Source organism: Lissotriton helveticus, chromosome 3_1 (genome assembly GCF_964261635.1).
Source record: "Lissotriton helveticus chromosome 3_1, aLisHel1.1, whole genome shotgun sequence".
NCBI classification, from domain to species: Eukaryota; Metazoa; Chordata; class Amphibia; order Caudata; family Salamandridae; genus Lissotriton; species Lissotriton helveticus.
Window position 1 is genome coordinate 2079219652 of NC_136061.1, and position 20430 is coordinate 2079240081.

Sequence of the window (20430 nt, forward strand, 5' to 3'; positions counted from 1 at the left end):
CTTGCTAGACATCACTTTCGTGCCATCTAGATTTCAGCGCGTTCTGCTGCCTTGGAACTATTCGCACAACAGACTGCTACTGACGACCCACCCCCAGGCAACATCTTCTGAATTTTCATAATTTGAAAGAACTAGTAACATGTCCTCATCAGGAATTCAAAAGAAATTGCCACGGTCTCTTCGTTGTTTAAATGTTTTTACTGTTTTTGTTTTGTTGTATATATTTATATGTTATTAAAGTTTTATATTCCTACTACTTTGTTGGAGTGCTATATATTTTTAATGTGACACATAATTGTAAAAACTTTGATGTACAAAGAGTCATTCCTGGAATCTTCCGCTTCAGGCTCGGTCACCTCCCCAATCACAATACAGGATGGTTTTCAGATAGTAGGAACACGTGTGGTGTGACGGATCTCATCGGGTGTGGGCCTTGATCTACTATAACTCCTTTAAAGAGGGGTGATTCTTTACAGCTGGAGCCATAAACTACATCTGCAGGGCTAGGTGATAGCCTGGACAATCGGACACAGAGGAAGAGGAGTGTCAGAGGGTGCGGTAGTGAATAGGGCGAAAGGGAGGTGTCGGGCGGGCACAGAGTGTGATTTTCAGGGAAGAGCAGCGCAGATGGGGGGAGGTTTATTGCCGATGCATAAGACAGAGAGCGGGGGTGACCAGTGCCTGGGGAAGATGCTTGCGAGGGTGGGGAGCCATGCTACGAATCGACAGCGTGCAGAGAGTGGGTCTGGTCAAGGCATCTAAAATGGCTGCCGTGCACGACAAAAGTGTGGCATTTCAAAAAAGGCAAGATGGCGCAGACAATGTTTTTCAACACTTCCTCATTTCCTTCGAATCGAACGTTAACAGACGTTGGTGCATATTACCAAAGTTAAGCGATATTTATCGCTAACGATGCTTACCAACGAATTTTTTACCGCTAAGCATCGTCAGAAATTATCGAAGATAAACCTTGCTATTATCAAGGTTTATCGCAAATGCGATAATAAACGGCCACAATGCATGAATATCGCTAAAAAGTCAGCGATATTCATGCATTACCGAGCTAATGCTCTTAGCCATGTTATCCACCTCCCATTGGATAACATGGCTAAGAACTGCTCAGGGCAGGTGTTAGCTTTTGGAGATAATCGCGCTTAGCGCGAATATCTCCAAAAGTTGGTAATAGGAGATAGATATCTTGCATGTTGTAATGCAAATTATTGTGGTATATGGAACTCATACCATAATCTCTCAGGAAAGCAGAAACTGATCCTTTTGGGACCGCCTAAAAAGGCCTAGGGGGTGAGGGGTACTCTACTTTGCCCCCTTTTCACGTTCCGAACTATTTTATTTTACTCTCTTCTGTAATTACACAAAATAGCAGCGATAAGATGCATCGGAGACACACAGTGAGAGAAAGGAGGCCGGAGATGAAGAAGAGATGTCAAATACACATTGGAGATAATATAGTGGCAGAAGAGAAGTAAATATGAGTAAACTTACCATGTAACATAAAAATGTTGCACTCTATACTATAAGTCTCATTTTATACTACAATCACTTCGCTACAACCTCATGAATTAAAAATAAAAATGATTAATGTCTCAAACAATTTTTGATTTCTAAATATAAATTTATTCTTCAGAATCTTCTAAATTTGAAAGAACTAGTAACATGTCCTCATCAGCAATTTCCTCATGAAAAGTCTGCAATGATGATTCTTCTAACTCTATGGTCTCCAAACATTCGATAAATTCGCCATCAACAGATTGATCAAAAAAATCATTCAAGTCATCTCCTCCTTGTGACAATATTTCATTATTGGTGCTCTCAATTTTAATCAATGTAGTGGAATCATTCAAGTCATCTCCTCCTTGTGACAATATTTCATTATTGGTGCTGTCCATTTCAATCAATCTAATGGAATCATACAAGTCATCTCCTCCTTGTGACAATATTTCATTATTGGTGCTCTCAATTTCAATCAATGTAGTGGAATCATTCAAGTCATCTCCTTGTGACAATATTTCATTATTGGTGCTGTCCATTTCAATCAATCTAATGGAATCATACAAGTCATCTCCTCCTTGTGACAATATTTCATTATTGGTGCTCTCAATTTCAATCAATGTAGTGGACAATTCAAAAGAAATTGCCACGGTCTCTTCATTGTGAGCCATTTTATTTTGAAATTGCTTGCTGTAAATTGCAGAAAAAAATAATCACTTTCATTTATCGTTTTTAGTAATACATAATATAAAACTAACTTTATCAAGTATTTAGTATAACAGAAGGACTGCAAATAAATAACAGAAAACATTTTTCAAATTATCTTCAAGTGTACAACATAGTTCCCCTTACAAATTAACAACTCACCTTTTTAAAAGTAGGAGAAGTGTTAGTACTGTGTAAATCAAACACCAGAAATTCACCACCAAAAATTCCTCACAAATGTACCTCAGACAGTAGTATCACAAAATGGCTGTGGTTTCCTCTCATTTGACATATATACATAACCAATTAACTTTCATCACACACAAATACAAAACCAAAGTAACATTTTAATTGGTTCTAAATTTTAACACTTTCAAATGTGTTTTCCCCATGCAATTTTCCATAGGACATTTACATACGTCTACAGCCTGAATGGCTGAACGGAATTACACCAAACTTGGCAAAATGGTACATCAAACCTAAGAGGTCAGGAAGGATCTACTATGCCCCCTTATGGTCATTTCCCCCTTCGCTTTGGCCTCCTCTTGTCTCTCAATCCTACCGAGAGACAAGATGGCGGCCGCTACGGACTGTTTGGAATGTTGACAGACGCCGGAGAACCAATCAGCTTCGCAAAGCTCCGTAACGCGAAAAGTACGCGAAGCGGAGCGCTGTTACAGATATATATCTTTTTTTGAACGTTAATTTCTCAAAATCCACTGCAGCACATATATTGAGACCTAGCAAAGGCACATCGGGCTACCAGTCCCTAATATTTTGCCAAGTTTCGTGCAAATCCATTCAGCCGTTCGATTATTATTATAATTATTTTTTTTTGCCCCGCGGGGCCCTTTTAAAACCTCCACATCAAACCTAGGGGGTCAGCGAGGATCTACTATGCCCCCTTATGGTCATTTGCCCCTTCGCTTTGGCCTCCTCTTGTCTCTCGATCCTACCGAGAGACAAGATGGCGGCCGCTACGGACTGTTTGGAATGTTTACAGACGCCGGAGAACCAATCAGCTTCGCTTCACAAAGCTCCGTTGCGCGAAAAGTACGCGTACTGGAGCGCTGCCCGGTCCGCTGTTACAGATATATATCTTTTTTTAAACGTTAATTTCTCAAAATCCACTGTAGCACATATATTGAGACCTACAAAAGGCACATCGGGCTACCAGTCCCTACAATTTTGCCAAGTTTCGTGCAAATCCATTCAGACGTTCGGGCTAAAAGTGAGGCCAACCGCCCTATGGAAAACTCAATGTTAAAAACACGTTTTGGGACCCCCCTTTTTTCTCGACGCCCCCTGGACGAACCCCCCCCCCAATTTTCAGGGGCTGCTCAGAAACAAAATGTGCCATTTTCCTGAAAATTTCAGCCAATTCCGTCCACAAACGCCAAAGTTATTAGACATAGAATTTTCAAAAATCCCATAGAGAAAAAATCCTAACTATATATACCTACTGGCGACCGCCAGTAGGTAATATATATATATAAATATATATATATATATATATATATATATATATAAATATATATATATATATATATCAATCAAAGTCCAAGATTCTCCCATTCCGAAGAAAACACACAGGCTACTTTCTGGATGCTGAAGTGTTCTTTATTTAAGGCACAACATCTGGTAGCTGCCTATACGTAGGCAGCTAGCAGATTTTGTGCCTTAAATAAAGAACACTTCAGCATCCAGAAAGTAGCCTGTGTGTTTTCTTCGGAACGGGAGAAACTTGGACTTTGATTTAAAGGGTGTCCGGCACCCGCACAGGCTCGCCGCAAAGCAGAAACCGGGAACAGCCGGGAAATGGTGGTATATATATATATATATATATATATATATATATATATAGAACTACCTATTCCATGAGGCATTGGTGTTTATCATATAGTCACCTGAATTACATTAAGAAAGTTATTACATGGGTATTTATAGGTAGTCTCCAGTGATAGCTTGTGTTTCAAAATGCCGCTGCCCGTGAACAAGGAGTATTTGAAATCCGAAACGCGTTGGGCGCACTAAATATGAAATGCAGCATGCTGGTTGGGATTTGCTTCACAAAATCTTTTCCTGATGGGAGTGTGCTTCACTTTAGGACAAAGGTGGAACTTTATATATACATGGCGGTCTTGCCATGGAAGCGCACCGCCACCGGTAATAAAACAGGCGGTTCTGGGACTTTGCAACTTTAAGGTTCAGCAGAGCATTGGGAGTGTTATTTGCAATTCCAACAGCGCACTGACTTTCTAACTTATCAGGGTGAAATGTTTATAATTGTATTGCGCGGCATTTGAATGATATTAAAACCGGAACAGTTTTTGAACTACCTATCCCATGAAGCATTGGTGTTTATCATATACTCACCTAAGTTACATAACGTTATTACGTGGTTATTCATAGGTAGTCTCCAGTGATAGCTTGGTTTCAACAGGCCGCTGCCCGTGAACAAGGAGTATTTGAAATCCGAAACGTGTTAGACGCACTAAATATGAAATGCAGCTTGCTGGTTGGGATTTGCTTCACGAAATCTTTTCCTGATGGGAGTGTGCTTGACTTTAGGACAAAGGTGGAACTATATATATATATATATATATATATATATATATATATATTCACAATAAAAACCAAAGGTCACAGGGCTGTTACAGTTAGGATAAGAACAAGAACAGAAAAGTGGTTTAAAAAATATAAACGTATAATCGTGTTTGTAAGGACATGCCAGGAAACTCAAGCCATGCTCACTTGGTTTTCAAGATTAGATAAATAAAATAAATAATCTTGTTTTATGTTGGTCTTCGCGCATGGTTGTACAATTTAATTGAGAACGTGCCCTGGGGATAAAAAAATAAAAATGTGCTACACAAAAAAACGCCTTTTTTAATTATACAGTTTTAGAGCTTTTGACTTGGGAAACCAAGTTTGAGTCCCAGCCTCATCTCAACATTCTGTGATTCTGGGCAAATCGCTTAGTCTCCTCGTGCCTAAAAAGCATGTAATGCAATTTGGTGCTCATGCAAAGCACACTGATTCACTTGAGCCACGTTCGCGCTATATTACAACTGCAAAAACCCAGGACATTATTCCGACGGACTCGTAAAAACACACAGGGGGAAATACCGTTATGCCATAATAGATCCCAACTTGAAATGAGAGGGGTTTATGTCAGAAAAAGATTGAAAATGGGCGAGTTTTCGATGCAGCAACTCTGGCACTGTTTCTGTGGTGGGAATACTTTAGTTTTTAATGGAAGGTAGTTATTTTGTAGATTGCATCTCAACATTGCCTTTCTCAGGTACATTTTGGGAGAGGTGGCTCCTAGTCAATGTTTCACCTCACCAGGAAGTAGTAGCTGTAGTTGTACTGCAGACGCACCACCAGCAAACTGAATGCAGACAGCAACGTCACCTTCCCCGTCTTGTTCTAAGCATCCTAGCATGCTTCTTTTAGAATTCGAAGTTCAATATGAACAGTGGAAAGCTGAAATCAAAAGTATACCCGGTGCAAATAAATCTGTGCGCTGAGGTACATAACTCACTATTAAAGTATATTTATGGACAAAGGCATGTAGATCACCCGACCCCATGTGCATCACTGAGCTGAGGTAGGTAGTTTATCTGGCTACAACACTATTGTGATTTAAGGGCCATAGTTCGCATAACTACAAACAAGTCTGTATAGTAAGGTGATGTCACCTTGCTGCAAGTATATTTAGCCAAAACCTTTTGATTTGACTACATTTTATAGATAATTTGCTTACTTTTAGGGGTTTTCAGCCAGCTCGTCATCCATTGGACAGTTATAATTTTCATTTTTCTTTGGCCTCCTACAGTATATTGCACGGGGCCATGCATCATCCTAAATAAGGCATTTGCTAGCTTCACTTTGAGAGAAAACATCAGGGCTGGGTGCTTAGCTTCAGGGGAGGGGTGCTTGGGTTGTGACGCCCCCTAAATAATTACATTCTTGGCTTAGGAGTTGGTTCGGAGGAGTCCTGAGGCGGGTCTGTTATCTTTGTGTCGGTTTTTTTCACTGTGAACTAAGAATAAAAAACAAACAGTGAGCTTTGATGTAAACAGGAGAGAGAAATGTAGACAGACCCATCTGGTAGCTGACTTTTATAATGTGAAACCAGATACCCAAATCAATATCGGTTTCCCTGCTTGTCCAAATTGTTTTATCCTCAGCAAATATTTGTTTTCACATAGCCTCCTATTTCTTCATTATTGCATATGAGCACGCTTTTATGTCCTTCAGTTCAGAGTGTATGTTGTATATCACCTCATATTTGATTTAATAGACTGTAATGTTGTTTCATCGGTAAGCATCTAGGCCACGTGTAAGGTTTACATGACTACTGACTGGCCTCATAGTACACTAACAGCTTTGTCATTGGGAGACGAGTCATGAATATTTCTAAAAAATATCACTTTTAATAAATGTCTGTCTCTGCAGTGATAGAATCCGATGTTTTGAGGTGAAACACTTCTGCAAGGTAAATAAAAACGTTTTAATATTTGTGACGAGATTGTATCATATCTTTACATTCTGCTAGCTGCACAAGCTACATGCAGAACATTTTCATATCTCGGCTCATGCATAGACTCTTAGAGTCAAGCCAAACTCATGGCTTAGGGCTCGCTCAGCCTGCCCTGTGAATTTGCCTGCACGCCCTCCTCTGTTTGTGACTCAGGCTTAGTGCAGGGGGTTATCAGTCACTTGATATAATTATTTGTAAAAGGTGACAACTAGAAAGTTTGAGCCCACATGCACCGATTTGACTACTCTACCATCTTGTAGGAAATGTGAAGAGTGCATGGAGAAAAAATACATTTAAAATAAGTGGTTATAGGGCAGGGACTCCAGGCCACTGTGTTGTACATGACCGTATTGCAGAATACCCAGGGGAAAGTACGAAGCCCAGGAGCAATGAGCGTAGCTTCAGCAGGGGTGTTTGGTGTGTGACACCGCTCTGGTGCATTCTTAACTTCGTAGTTGGTCTCGTGGCCTTGGGTCGGGTCTGTCAGTTTTTCTCATCATTCTTTTTTCAATAAGGGGTTTCAACTTGTTCATTTTTTGGATCAGGATCTTAAATATATGTATTGACCGTTTTACCAAAAAAAGGAGAAAATCAGCAACTTAAGAAGAACTCCTTGAATGCATGGAAATGTAGTACCTTTTGGAATTTATAAACATTGGCAGTGGTAAGCTATGCCAGCCTCACGTACCCAGATATACTACTGGCAAGCAAACATCCAAAAGGTGATGCAATGAATGCCTGCAAATAGTCTAACCAGTGACAGTCTCTCGGTGTAGTCAAGTCAAGTCAAGTCAGAATTTATATAGCGCACTACATACCCAGAGGGTCTCAAGGCGCTTGAGGAAGGGGGGGGGGGAGGTTTACTTATCGAATATCCAGGTTTTAAGCTGTTTTCTGAAGGCTAGGTGGTTTTGAGTAAGGCGGAGGTGGATGGGAAGGGAATTCCAGGTTTTGGCCGCTAGGTAGGAGAAGGACCTTCCCCCCATGGTGGCTTTGTGGATGCGCGGAACAGCGGCGAGGGCTTGGTTGGACGAGCGCAGCTGGCGGGTGGGGGTGTAAAAGGAAAGGCGCGTGTTGAGACAATCAGGTCCAAGTTCGTAGCTTTCCAACACATTGTCTTTCACCCACTGTGCCACTCTTGAAAGAGGCCCACATAAGGCAGAACAATACTGACCTTGTTCCTCATGAAAACAGACCATTCCTGAAACTTGGTCTTCTCACCCTTCCACCCTGCAGTCCAAACATTTTCAATGCAACAGGTCTCACAATTGTGAGAGTTTGAGCTATTGACATTGTAAATGACAATACCTTTTATTTATGTGTTTTGAAAACCTGCAAACTTTGTACTTATAGTCTTTGCTATGAGAAGCAAGGCTGGCAGTAGAAGAGGCTCAGTTACTGCCACCTTTGCTTCTCGTAAGCAACAACTATAAGTACCAAGTGCATGTTTACGCATCACTTGCAGGTTTTCAAAACATATACATAAAAGGCATTGTCATTTATAATGCCACTAGCTCAAACTCTTGCAAATGTGAGACCTTTTGCAGTGCAAATGCTTGCTTTATAGAGTGAGGAGCTAGGCTACTGTACAACTAAGTTTCTTACTGGACACACGCAAGCGTGGTCTTCCTTCACAGATACAGTGGCGCAACAAAGCCACCCCCCAGATCCAGGGGGATGGGGGATGGGGGATGAGGGGAGATAGAAGAGGTCCAGGGACCACCCCTCTCAGCACAGTACCCTGACCTGAGAGCTTCTGAGTGAGTCAGGAGGGGGACCCATCCATGTACATTGAAGAGGGCCCCCCTCAAGATTCATTACGCTACTGCACAGATACCCGGTTCGAAAGAGCAGGATCAAGCAGGCATTCATTACACTTCAGGCTTCAGAGTATCCTTTCGTGTCTGAGCTACCGACAATTATAATAAAGCCTTTGTTTCTACTCACAAATCATGTACTGACTTTCAGTTATCTGCTGTTGCAGCAGGAGTAAGTACACCACTTTTCGGCTCTAATAACTTCCGCTTCATTAGTTTGCAGTGTTATACAGTCACACTGCCACTAGACGGCACCAGAGCACGCAACTATGTTTCAGAAACCTTGTGCTCAAAAATGAAAGCCCAGGGCTAAGTAGTTGGCTATTCGCCTTTTCCTTATGTCATAACATTCTCATTGAATGAGAACCGTACACACATTTGGTGCTCAGCGTGGCATCATACAAAAAATGGGACATAAAGAATTCCCAAACTGTATAATAAAGCAACATTTCAGCACTACTAAACTCTAACAAAAAGCTTCAAACAATGTCAAATTAAAAAAAATAATAAACAGTCTCTGCTGGCAAGGAGCCGCAGATCAGCTTCAGCACGCAGTGAATTGTGGCCTTGCTGCGTTCAGGGGCATTTGAAGCTGACCAAAGCACACTTCTAATGACGGATGCAAAACACGTATAAGACCCTATTTACAGTATCTCTGAGGTTAGTACCAGGGTTTTTCTGCGTTTTTAAATGGGGGAAGAGTGTCCTGGTACAGGTCTGCCTGGGAGGTCAACCACCATTCTCCCACACACGGGCATTATGCAGGTAGAAGGTGTAATGTCAGGAGACTGCGGTGTTAGCAGTCTAGTGGACAGCGCACGTAGACGTGCGCACACGCGGTGGCGTACGTGACGCCGCGTGTTATATAAATAAAGGAGGCGTGGTCCCGGAGTTAGTCCGGACCACGCGGAGCACTGAATTGGTCTCCGGGTCGTTTACTGCAGCTGCGCTATGTGTAATGCGCCCGCACCAGACAGCGACCTGACAATGGCGACGAGGAGTTAAAAAGGACTCACGCTGTGCCTCGCTCACCGCTCCTGCCTGGCCCCGCACCTGTGCCCATGTATAGCCTGCCTCTAGAGCCCCGATCGTGGAGGGCCTGGCCGAGCCGCCCTACCTCAGCCAAAGAGATCGGCGGATGACGGCCCGTGGCGCTGTTGACCCCACGGCTGTGCTCAAGCTGCACAGGGCGCCACTCGGTGTTTGCACCCTGACGCGGGTGGCTCTTCGTTGGCCAGCGGCACGAAGGTGAGCGGCGCTGGCGGCCTACGTCCACAGAAGGGCAGCGCTCACTTGCCCCGCCTCCACGGAGAAGCGCCCCACCACTGCAGGCGGCCCCAATCATCGCCGGCCAGACGCTACGCGCCCTGCCGGGCGTTTCTTCGGAGTACCACCTCAAGGGGGCGTCACCTTTCTACGCACACAGCGCCTGTGCCCTGCTGGCAGCGCACTGAAAGTCCCCACGTGCCAAGATGGCGGCCATTCCCCCCATAGAACCATTTGTGGTCTGCCTCCCTGGCGCCACGATGGAAGGACTGGACAGAGCGACTACAATTCTATTTTGAAGGTGCTGGCACCGCGAGGGAACGACGCAGGGCGCTTCTTCTTCATCTAGGTGGGAAAGATATCCACAGAATCTACAAGACCCTAGTGGAAGCTACGCCTCACACTTACGTCACACTCCTCAATGTGCTCAATGCACATTTTGAGCCCATGGCCAGCAAAGACTATGAACTTTTCATTTTCAGGCAAGCGCGGCAGGAAGCGGAGGAGTCCCTAGACGCATTCCACGGCAGGCTAAAAGAACTCGCCAGCACATGCGGTTTCCGGGATGAACAAGAGGAGATAACCGGCCAAATTATTCAAGGATGCTACTCTTCCAACTTGCAAGTGAAAATCCTCCAAGAGGATGGAAAACCGCTAGCGGACATCCTAAAACTTGGCCGCTCCAAAGAGCTATCACAAGCGAGAGCCTCACACATGGAGGCGGCACTCCACAGACCAGTCAAGGCTGAACAAGTCAACGTGGCTGAACAAGTGAACGTTGTCCGGCCCAAGCTGCGGCAATTTGGAGGAAAGAAGCCGCAAGAACGTCGAAAAGAATGCGGTTACTGTGGAGGCATACCCCACCGCGCTCAAGACTGCCCAGCGCGAGGGAAGAAATGCAGCGCATGTGGACGGATGAACCATTTCGCTACAGTCCGCAGGTCCTCCAAGCAAAAACCCGAGGCGGCCCACGCCATCAGAGGAAGCCCGGATAGTGAGGACATGGACGACGACTCCAGCGACTATCCAGTCCACTATGTATTTGCCATCAACCAACCACAGAGAAAGAAGAGACGTCTCCCAAAATTCTGCATAAGACTACACCAGCAAGAGGTGAGGGCCACCATCGATACAGGCGCCTTGATCGAACTTATGGCGGCAAACGTATACCATCAACTGCGGGACAAGCCGACTTTGAAGACAGCAAGAATCTGTGTCTTCGCCTACGGACAAAAGACACCAATCCCGCTGATCGGATGCTTCCAAACGGAGCTACAGCATCAAGGCCGGAAGGTCCAAACAACTGTCTATGTAACCCAAGAAGGCAGTGGCATGCTCCTCAGCGGACGGGCGGCGGAAGAACTCCAACTGATCTTTTACGCAATGGCAGTATTGGAGGAGGAACTAGACGCGATTCTCGAGGAGTTTGAGGACACATTTTGAGGCATTGGATGTCTAAAAGGAAAGGAGGTGTCCCTCCACATAGACCCGTCCATCCAACCAGTCGCCCTCAGGCACCGAAGAATAGCATTCCACCTCAGGAAGAAGGTGGAGGAAGAACTAGAGGCCCTCGAGAAGCAGGGCATCATCGAGAAGGTCAGCGGGCCCACCCCGTGGGTATCACCAATCGTCGTGGCGCGAAAACCCAAACAGCCGGGACAGGTTCGTATATGCGTCGACATGCGCCTACCCAACGCGGCAGTCAAGAGGGAACGACATTTAACACCCACCATTGATGACATCCTGGGGGAATTAAATGGCGCAAAGTGGTTTTCCAAGATGGATCTGCGATCCGGCTATCATCAGCTGCCGTTGCACCCAGACTCCCGGTATATCACCACCTTCTCTACCCACGTGGGCCTCCGACGATATCGACGACTCAATTTCGGTATCTCCAGCACCGCTGAAGTCTTCCAAAACACCAGGGAGGTGTTAAGCGGACTCCCGGGGGTCCTGAACGTCAGTGACGACCTGCTCATATACGCTAACACCATCGAAGAACACCATCAAAGACTGAAGGGTGTACTGCAAAGAATAAAGGATTCAGGCCTAACGCTACACAGGGAGAAGTGCCAATTTCTCAAGAATAAGATCAGTTTCTTCGGATACACTTTCTCCGACCAAGGGATCGCACCTGACCCAGACAAAGTCAAAGATGTGCAAGCAGCCCCAGCCTCGACAAACATATCTGAGGTACGAAGTTTCCTGGGGATGGTAAACTTCTGTGGGAGGTTCATCCCGGATCTATCCAACCTCACCAGACCTCTTCGGGAACTCACCAAGTCAACCACTTCCTGGCAGTGGGGCGAAGAACAAAGCGCGGCGTTCCACAACACCAAGGCCGCGTTGTCAGCGGAAAAGACCCTGTCGTACTTTGACCCGGCAAAACCAACCAACATCGCAGTCGACGCCAGCCCCTACGGCCTGTGAGCGGTATTGACGCAATGCCAAGGGGAGGAAGACTGGGCGCCCATTGTCTACGCCAGCAGATCACTGACCGAAACAGAACAACGGTACTCCCAGATCGAGAGGGAGGCAATTGCAATTCATTGGGCCTGCAGACACTTCCACGTGTACGTCTATGGACACCCATTTACCGTCTCCATGGATCACAAGCCTCTAATCCCGCTATTCTGAGGATCGGTCTCCAAACCACCCCCCAGGATAGAGAAGTGGATCCTGCAACTACAAGAGTATGATTACCGACTGGAGTTCAAACCGGGGGCGACAAACCCCGCAGATTACCTCTCCAGACACCCCCGAGCAGCAACTTGCGGAGAAAAGGAAGATCCAGAGGAGACGGAGGAATACGTCAAGGCCGTAAAAGAGAGATCCAGACTACGACCCATGAGCATAGACATGATCACTGAAGCAACCCGCAACGATGAGGTCCTTCAACTAGTGGTAGACGCCCTGCAGGCCAATGACTGGAGGTCTCTTCAAGCATCGCTCAGCAAGAGGACACCACAAGCGAGGAGTATCTTAGAAGCACTGCTGAGAGTACGGGAAGAACTGTCCGTGGACAACCAAGGGTGCCTATTGAGAGGACCCCGAATCGTGATGCCAATGAGCCTAACCCAACAAGCCATCGAACTCGCTCACCGTGGGCACCAAGGCATGGTGAAGACCAAGAGCAGACTCCGCGCGACAGTATGGTTTCCGGACATGGACGCCAGAATAGAACAGACTGTAAAAGAATGCCAATGGTGCCAGGCGGCAGGACAACCAGAATGCCCACCCCCGGTCATCACGGAAGAAGACCCGCAGAGACCCTGGGAGTACGTTAGCGCAGACTTCGGACATCTGCCGGATGGGAGGCACATGCTGGTCATCATAGATGATTTCACGAAATATCCCGAAGTGGAGATCGTGACAACGCTCGCAGCCAAGGAAGTCATAGCAAAATTTGAGAAAGCCATCGCTACCCATGGCATCTTCAAACGGGTCAAGACCGACAACGGACCTCCCTTCCAGGGACAAGAGTTTGCAGACTACCTCGCAGAGTGGGGAATCCAACACCGGAAAGTGACACCCCGATGGCCTCAAGCCAACGGGGAGGTCGAGAGGTTTATGCGCACTCTAAATAAAGTTATCAGGATCGCCCATGCTGAAGGAGCCCCACTGGAGAAAACGATCTACTCATTTCTTAGGGAATACCGGCTCACGCCACATCGCACTACGGAAGCCGCCCCTGGCCCATCAGCAATGGGAAGGATAGTCAGAGACACGATCCCCAACCATCCTACCTGGACTCCAAGCAGCGCAAACCCGCGGAAAACACTGTTCAACCGGAGGAGGTCAAATGACTGCGCCAGCTTCCGACGAAGGGCCAAAGCACCGTCCATCAACAAAAGAGACCAAGTCTATGTGAAGGACAGATATCCGGGGAGTAAGTTCAGACTCCCATTTGAACCCCGGCCCTGGACAGTCACTCACCGTAATGGCACCATGGTGACGGCCCAGCGAGGAGGAGAGACCGTCACGCGCAACGTCTCATTCTTCAAGAAAGCATCCACGCCAACAGTGGATCACCCTGGTCAGGAGTTCAGCCAAGAGTCGCCCAACCGGCCAGAAGAGAACCACAGTCCACTCGGAAGTGAAAGCAGCCCTCAAGGTGAAAGCTCAGCAGCAAGACCGCTTGCCCATGAGACGCCAAGAACGACCAGCCCCCAATCCACCACGGGAGCCCGGTCCACCGGACCTACACATCAAGAGATACCCAGGAGGGTGTTGTTCCGGGGGGAGGCAGCGGGGTACGGGCTAAGAAGGAACCCAGCTCCGCCCTCACAACTGGCGGACTATGCTGTGGGCTGAGCGCAGACTTCCAAGCTACGAGACTGGTCATTCTTTATTACTGATTTTCGATATGCAGTGACTTTTGAGATAAATGTTCGTGTTTTGGTTAATTAAAGGTTGAAAGGAATGTAATGTCGGGAGACTGCGGTGTTAGCAGTCTAGTGGACAGCGCACGTAGACGTGCGCACACGCGGTGGCGTACGTGACGCCGCGTCTTATATAAATAAAGGAGGCGTGGTCCCGGAGTTCGTCCGGACCACGCGGAGCACTAAATTGGTCTCCGGGTCGTTTACTGCAGCTGCGCTATGTGTAATGCGCCCGCACCAGACAGCGACCTGACAGAAGGCTCTGAAAGGCATCCTGCGTGGCACCCGAGCTCCATTGATCTGAGCTGAATGGATCGGAGTCGGTGTTCATTTGTCTGGCCTTCAAAGCAATGGGGCGTGGGGGCCAGCTCCCAACCTGAATTTCTCTTAAAAAAAAATTTTAAGCAACACAAAAACAGATTTTACTTCTTACAATCTCTTATGGCCCAGTCAATGTAAAAAAGAACGCATTTATTTGCAGATACAAATGGCAGTATTGTCTACAACAAAGATTTTTTAAATTAAAAAAATAATAAACCTGTGCCTTTGTAGGTACGCCTGGGTCATTTTAATATCCATGAACTACATATTTCAAATAGTTGCAAGGAAAGGGATACTAAACACAGGAGTATATTACATTTTGTTTCAGATATGTTTACCTCATTTACAAAATCAGACTGTATGTATAATTATTTCTTGCCTGTCTGGGGTTCTCGACAAAATCTTTTTTTCCAAAACATTGAGAAAATTCTAAAATATCTTAGCCCCTGCAGCATACATTAAGAACACAAACTGTAAAGAGTAAGCCGGAAAATTTTCCGCCACAGACCATTTTCAAATATGCAAAGAATTTGCACTGAGAGCATCTTGATTCTTCAATAGACCCACAATGTAGCATGAAATATCAATCACTCCAGGAGTGCAATTATGTGAGCTCCGTTTGTCTTATAATGCTGTCTAAACTTTACCTCCTCCGTTTCACATCTCAGAGTTCACTCCCTTTTGTTACCACAGCAGTATCTTTACTTCGTCTGCACTTAAATCATCATTTCATCTAAAGCACCAGGCACATACTTTTAAGGCTGTTATGATATAGAGGTAAACAATTACTAAATTATTGGCAAATCTTGCATATGGCTGTATTTTGATTAATTTACGGTTAGCGTTAATGTTACTGTATTAAAAATGCCATTAAGATTAGTGTTACCTAATAGTTTACTTAATCTAAACCAATTCAACCGCAATTACTTCATTGTTAAGGCTGGTATTAAACTAATTTAAATTATTTAAGCAAAAAAAATAACAGTATTTAATTAGGTGTGAACATTTTAAAGTGATTCAAAGTGTTTACATTCAATACATTACATGTTTGCTTATCATGACGTATCAGTAAGAATGAGGATTTTATTATTTTAACTTTTTTTAAATAGATTGCAAATTGTGGTTAGGTTTAGTAATTACTGTAATATGTATACTTTCAATTAATTCGATCTGGGTCACATTTATTATGAGGTGAACACTATAACTTTTGAAATAAAATTAAATCTATAAGGTATAAAGATAGCATTATGGTAATATTTAGTGTTAGGGATATAGGATGAAGTAAAGGGTACAAAGTAAAATCATTTCAGTGTTATGTCCAGATAGCCAAAGTGAAGGAAGGAAAACGTAAAGATATGATGAAGTAGGGGTAGTCAGGGTAAAGACACAATCCCTACAATGTGGTCAACTAACAGATATTCGTTCCCATGTTAACTATGAATTTTATAAGCATTACACAAAGATATTGCCACTAACTAGCTATGAAATTATCCCAACATGACACATTTCATAACCTATGAGAGTCATGTTAGCCCACATGCACATATGTGTAATTAAGGAAGGAGGTATGAATTAGACAGCATGCGAGCATAATTGTTTACCATATGAACGGGGGTTTTGTTGAACTATAAATCTTGATTTTTTTTTCTGAAATGGTATATAAATGATCTACACTAAGGGTCCTGTTCATGAAAAAACTTGGTAAAGCATTGATGGAGATTTACAGCTTTGCTCGTGCATACTTTTACAACTTTTTTCTATTTAGAAATGTTCCCAGCAGTCTGCCTGAAATGCTGCACCAGGTGGAGGTTTCCAGGAAAATTTCTAGGCATGTCATGTGCCTTTCTTAAAGGCTCCCATTCCTGCTATGTAGAGCTCTCCATGCTAGGGAACTTTGTCCATGGGGAATGGCATTTTGGTGCAAATTCACATTTTTTTCTCCACAAGGAAACATATTTCCCCCATTAAGAAAACAAGCAGCTTCCCTATATTACCAGAATGTCTGAGGGTGATCCATGTGTGTGCCTAGCCTGAGAGGGGAGTTACTCCCACCTTTGGGTGGAGTATCATCTCCAACCATTTCCATGGTGGAAAGTGGTCGCAGAGGAGTTTGGGAATGCCCACAAACATACATTTTGATTACATTCTCAAAGGTTCCATGCCAACAACAGAGCCCGCGTTAGCTATGGTGCTGCCTGGTGCAACGATCTTTGTTGGTGCCCCGCATAAACTTTTTTTAAAAGTTGAGTTGTATGTTTTCTCATCCACAAATTAAAGATACACACTATATGTTGACTCTGTGCTTACCTTGGAACCTATACAGTGCTCTGCCGACCTTTGGCTAGGTTTGTGCCACACAAAAACAAAGTGCATTCCCCTACTGCTCGGACTCCTCACCAATAGTGAACCTAATGTCCCATGTCCTTTGTTGCATAGCAATACAAGACAGCCTTCAAGCACTAGCCCCTAATACAGACTGGGACTTCAATCTAAATGAGAGATACTGCGTAGAAAGATGTGAGACACACACCCAGTACGAGAGCATGTGCAGAATATGTGAGACACATAAAGGTGGAGCCTCTGCACCAATGATCATAATGAGCCTTTGTAGTATCTTAGCTTTAGTGTTGTTCACACATTTCAGCCCCACCAAAGACCTACCACCGGTCGCCTCAGCGCAAAAGTGCCAGTTCCAGTCTCTACGCAGCTTAACTCTATGCCTGCTGTTCCTACAGCATCTCAAAGGTCTGTCCTTGATACACATGCCGCACCTCAACAAGCAAGGTACAGGTGTTCTAAGGTAACCAAGAACAAGTTCATTTATACCTACCAGTGACATTTTTTACATGCTGTTCCTACAGCGTCTCTGGTGCTCTGTGAAAGTTTTCAATCAACCTATGATCTTCAAGTGTGCATCCAGAATTAGAAGCTTTTGTTCTACATACAAGCTTTCCCTCACTACTGCCACTTCACACTGGGATCGTCATCCTTGTGTGAAACATCGTTCCAGAGGAGACACGGAGCTGCTGAGGTGTGAGCTTTGCATTTGTTTTACCAGCTGTTATGTGCACGTTTTCTCTAACAGTAGTGTTTGAATTTGGTGAGGCATGTTTTTTTTGTATTCAACTGTTTGTCTAGGTACTACCTGTTTAATCACCATGTGTTCGTGAAAAAAGAAAATGGAGGTGAGCCTCTTTTGTGTCTATTATTTTTGACATATCTTGAGCCATGTTTGAGCCAGCGCCATTTTAACAGCTTCTTCTACATTTCAAAATGCAGCACGTATCTCACCCAGTGCGCGCACGTACCTGTCTTTGCTGCCTTCCACGGAGCTCCTGTGACGTATTGCCTTGTTTGAGGGATCCTCAGATGCTGTTTAATGTTGGGGAGCACCTGCGTGCAGTGAGCCGCTTGGCATCGCGTGACCCAATGTGCCGCCATGGTTATGTTGGCAAGGTTTGCTGTTTTGCCAACCAAGCACCACGCTCATTTCAAATCAACACTACGGATCAAGAGGAAAAGACGTTGAGGGTATTCTCTCCAGTTGTCTGTGTTTAGTTTGTTCGAGGCATTCTGTGTGTGTTCATTTTCTAAAGGAATCTACGCCGTTTCCTCGAGTTATCACCATCAATGGTGCACGCTGTGCCAACCACGCTGTTCAGTGTTGGTGCAATTAAGTTTTAATGAAACTGGATGGTGACTGGGGACAACTCCATACTATGATGACCTTATCAAGATGAAGATCGGTTACAGTACGGTGCTTTGAGGTACTGTTTTCTACATTGGAGACGCATTCATTTCATGGTCAGATTATATGTGGCAGTGTGGTTACTTTATAGTTCTTTCTATTTTTGATGTCTATACAACAAGAACAGTGTCTCGTTTTTAGGTCTCGGCCTGCGATGGTTGCGCAGACATGTGCAGTCGAGCTGGCGAGATTTAATGACTTAGAGTATTTTTCACTAGCGAGGTTAATCCCTCCCCTCTTTTCCATTGGCTGGCGTCACCATTCATGCTAAACGGTGGCAAGCCATTGGAGAAGAGGTCCTAGTGACGTTCTTTTTTCTCTTCAAGCCCCGTCCTTTTCAGACTGGGTTCCTTGACTTACTGCTGTGGTAAAAGCTTTCTTATCTTCTTTATGGGGTGAAACAGATGGCCCCATAAAGAAGATAAGGAACCTTTTACCACTCTCGAGCTCTTCCTTCTTACCCCTCTCTATGTATCCATGTAGCGTTATAGAAAGTCATGGTCTATAGTGCCGCGTATCATATGACACATGATGATTATAGCAAACTGGAAAAGGTTGTAAGGAGGCGTTCATACTGGGACATGTGCACGCGCCTTCCTACAGTCTTACAATGGTCTATGTAGTGATGGAATAGCATAGGGTGGGGGTGCCTTATACATTTTACCAAGTGGTTGCATCTTAATTTCATAGCGACTTGAACTGTCAGGGAATGCTGTGCATCTGAGCACAGAAGTGATGAGGGGGCTTGGGGTGTCTAGGGGTCTGACCACTCGATATCCACTATGTGCTGCAGGAGCTCTGCTTGGCTGCTGAGGTGATTTGTTTTTTTTCCCTTCTTCCTTCAGATGCATGAAACCCTGATGGGTGCTCTGTTCCAGCGCGCCCCCCCCCGGTGGTAGCTGCTGTGAAGAGACAGTTAAGAGTGTGCACCATCTGTGAGAGCAAACTGCTAGAATACGACCCGAGAGGAGATTGGGTGAGTGCACTGTGGGGGGGAGGGGGGAGGCATTGTGATTGGCCTCAGAGCCGGTAGTGAGCCAAACGATGTGACTCAGATTTCATCAGCACCCTGTGCGAGGATGACTTGTATCTATTACTGATGGCTCGCTCTGGGTAGCTCTACATAGCTGTGACTGTGGAGTGTAGAACGCTTCACCCGGCATGGCTAGAATGTATGGCAGAATCCCGATTCCATCTTCGAACGAATGCATCTTTTAGCACGCCTATTCGCAAGTCGTTTTGGAACTCCGCTCCCCTCTCTAATTACATTTTTTACTTAATTCAGGATGCTTTCTGTGATGGGGCAGAGCTGTGTGTTTTGCTATAAATGCCCATCTTGTTGAAGTAATCCAGTGGCTTATGGGGGGCACCGCATGTTTATTCTTGACGGGGCTCCTTGGCACCGCCCCATCCTATGTTTCCTGTTACTGACCTGTCAAATGCTTGTGTTTCTAGGTGTCTACTGGGTGAGCTGCGAGGCCGGCACCTACATCCGGCCGCTGTGTGTGCACATGGGCCTGCTGCTGGGTGTGGGGGGGGACAGATGCAGGAGCTGCGGCGGGTCCGCTCGGGGGTCCTGGGAGAGAAGGTATGTATGCTTGTGTCTCGGGGTGCGCAAACCCCACCCAAGGCGTTGAGTTAAGCTCAGGGCTGCCCCCCTCTGCTGGTAATTAAGCCTTGGGAGAGTGAGCGGGCTGCAGGGCAGCGAGCGGGGTGCAGTGCTCCGTCCCACTGCTCCACGGCCTACACGCCGTGAATGGTGGCTTGGGGTGTTTGGGCAGCCAAACAATTCCATTTAAACTATCACACCAAGGTGCTCTGTTTATTGAGCTCGGTAATTACCGCCCTTTCTGACTTTCTGTGAAATAACATGCAGATTCTTTGATTGCGTCACCAATACTTGCGTGTCCGGATAAATTCACATTTTAGAATGTAACACGGGTGTGAATTTTATCATCTAGTTACTGAATGTTGTAAAGCCCTCGGCACTCATTTCTGTTCCGTCGCAAGCTTGCCGGGTCATTCTGGGGGTTGCTTGGGGGGGCGTCGCTGTCCGATCGTAGATGGGGTGAAGCTTTGCAGCGGTGCCCTGGTATAAAAGTAACATTCCTTGTTCCTTGCACAGGACAACAT

At 45.3% G+C, this 20430-nt stretch overlaps 1 long non-coding RNA gene, 1 other non-coding gene and 1 pseudogene across 2 annotated transcripts in view; all 3 read left to right on the forward strand.

Annotated features, from left to right (window-relative positions):
- LOC144825267 (uncharacterized) overlaps positions 1 to 20430 on the forward strand; it is a 266093-nt gene that overhangs the window by 110626 nt on the left and 135037 nt on the right. The gene's annotated exons all lie outside the window — the stretch shown is intronic.
- On the forward strand, positions 19334 to 19402 carry LOC144825792 (small nucleolar RNA SNORD83; annotated as a pseudogene).
- On the forward strand, positions 19921 to 20048 carry LOC144825843 (small nucleolar RNA SNORA36 family). Its single transcript, XR_013609615.1, has one exon. It is a non-coding gene; the product is annotated as a small nucleolar RNA SNORA36 family (small nucleolar RNA).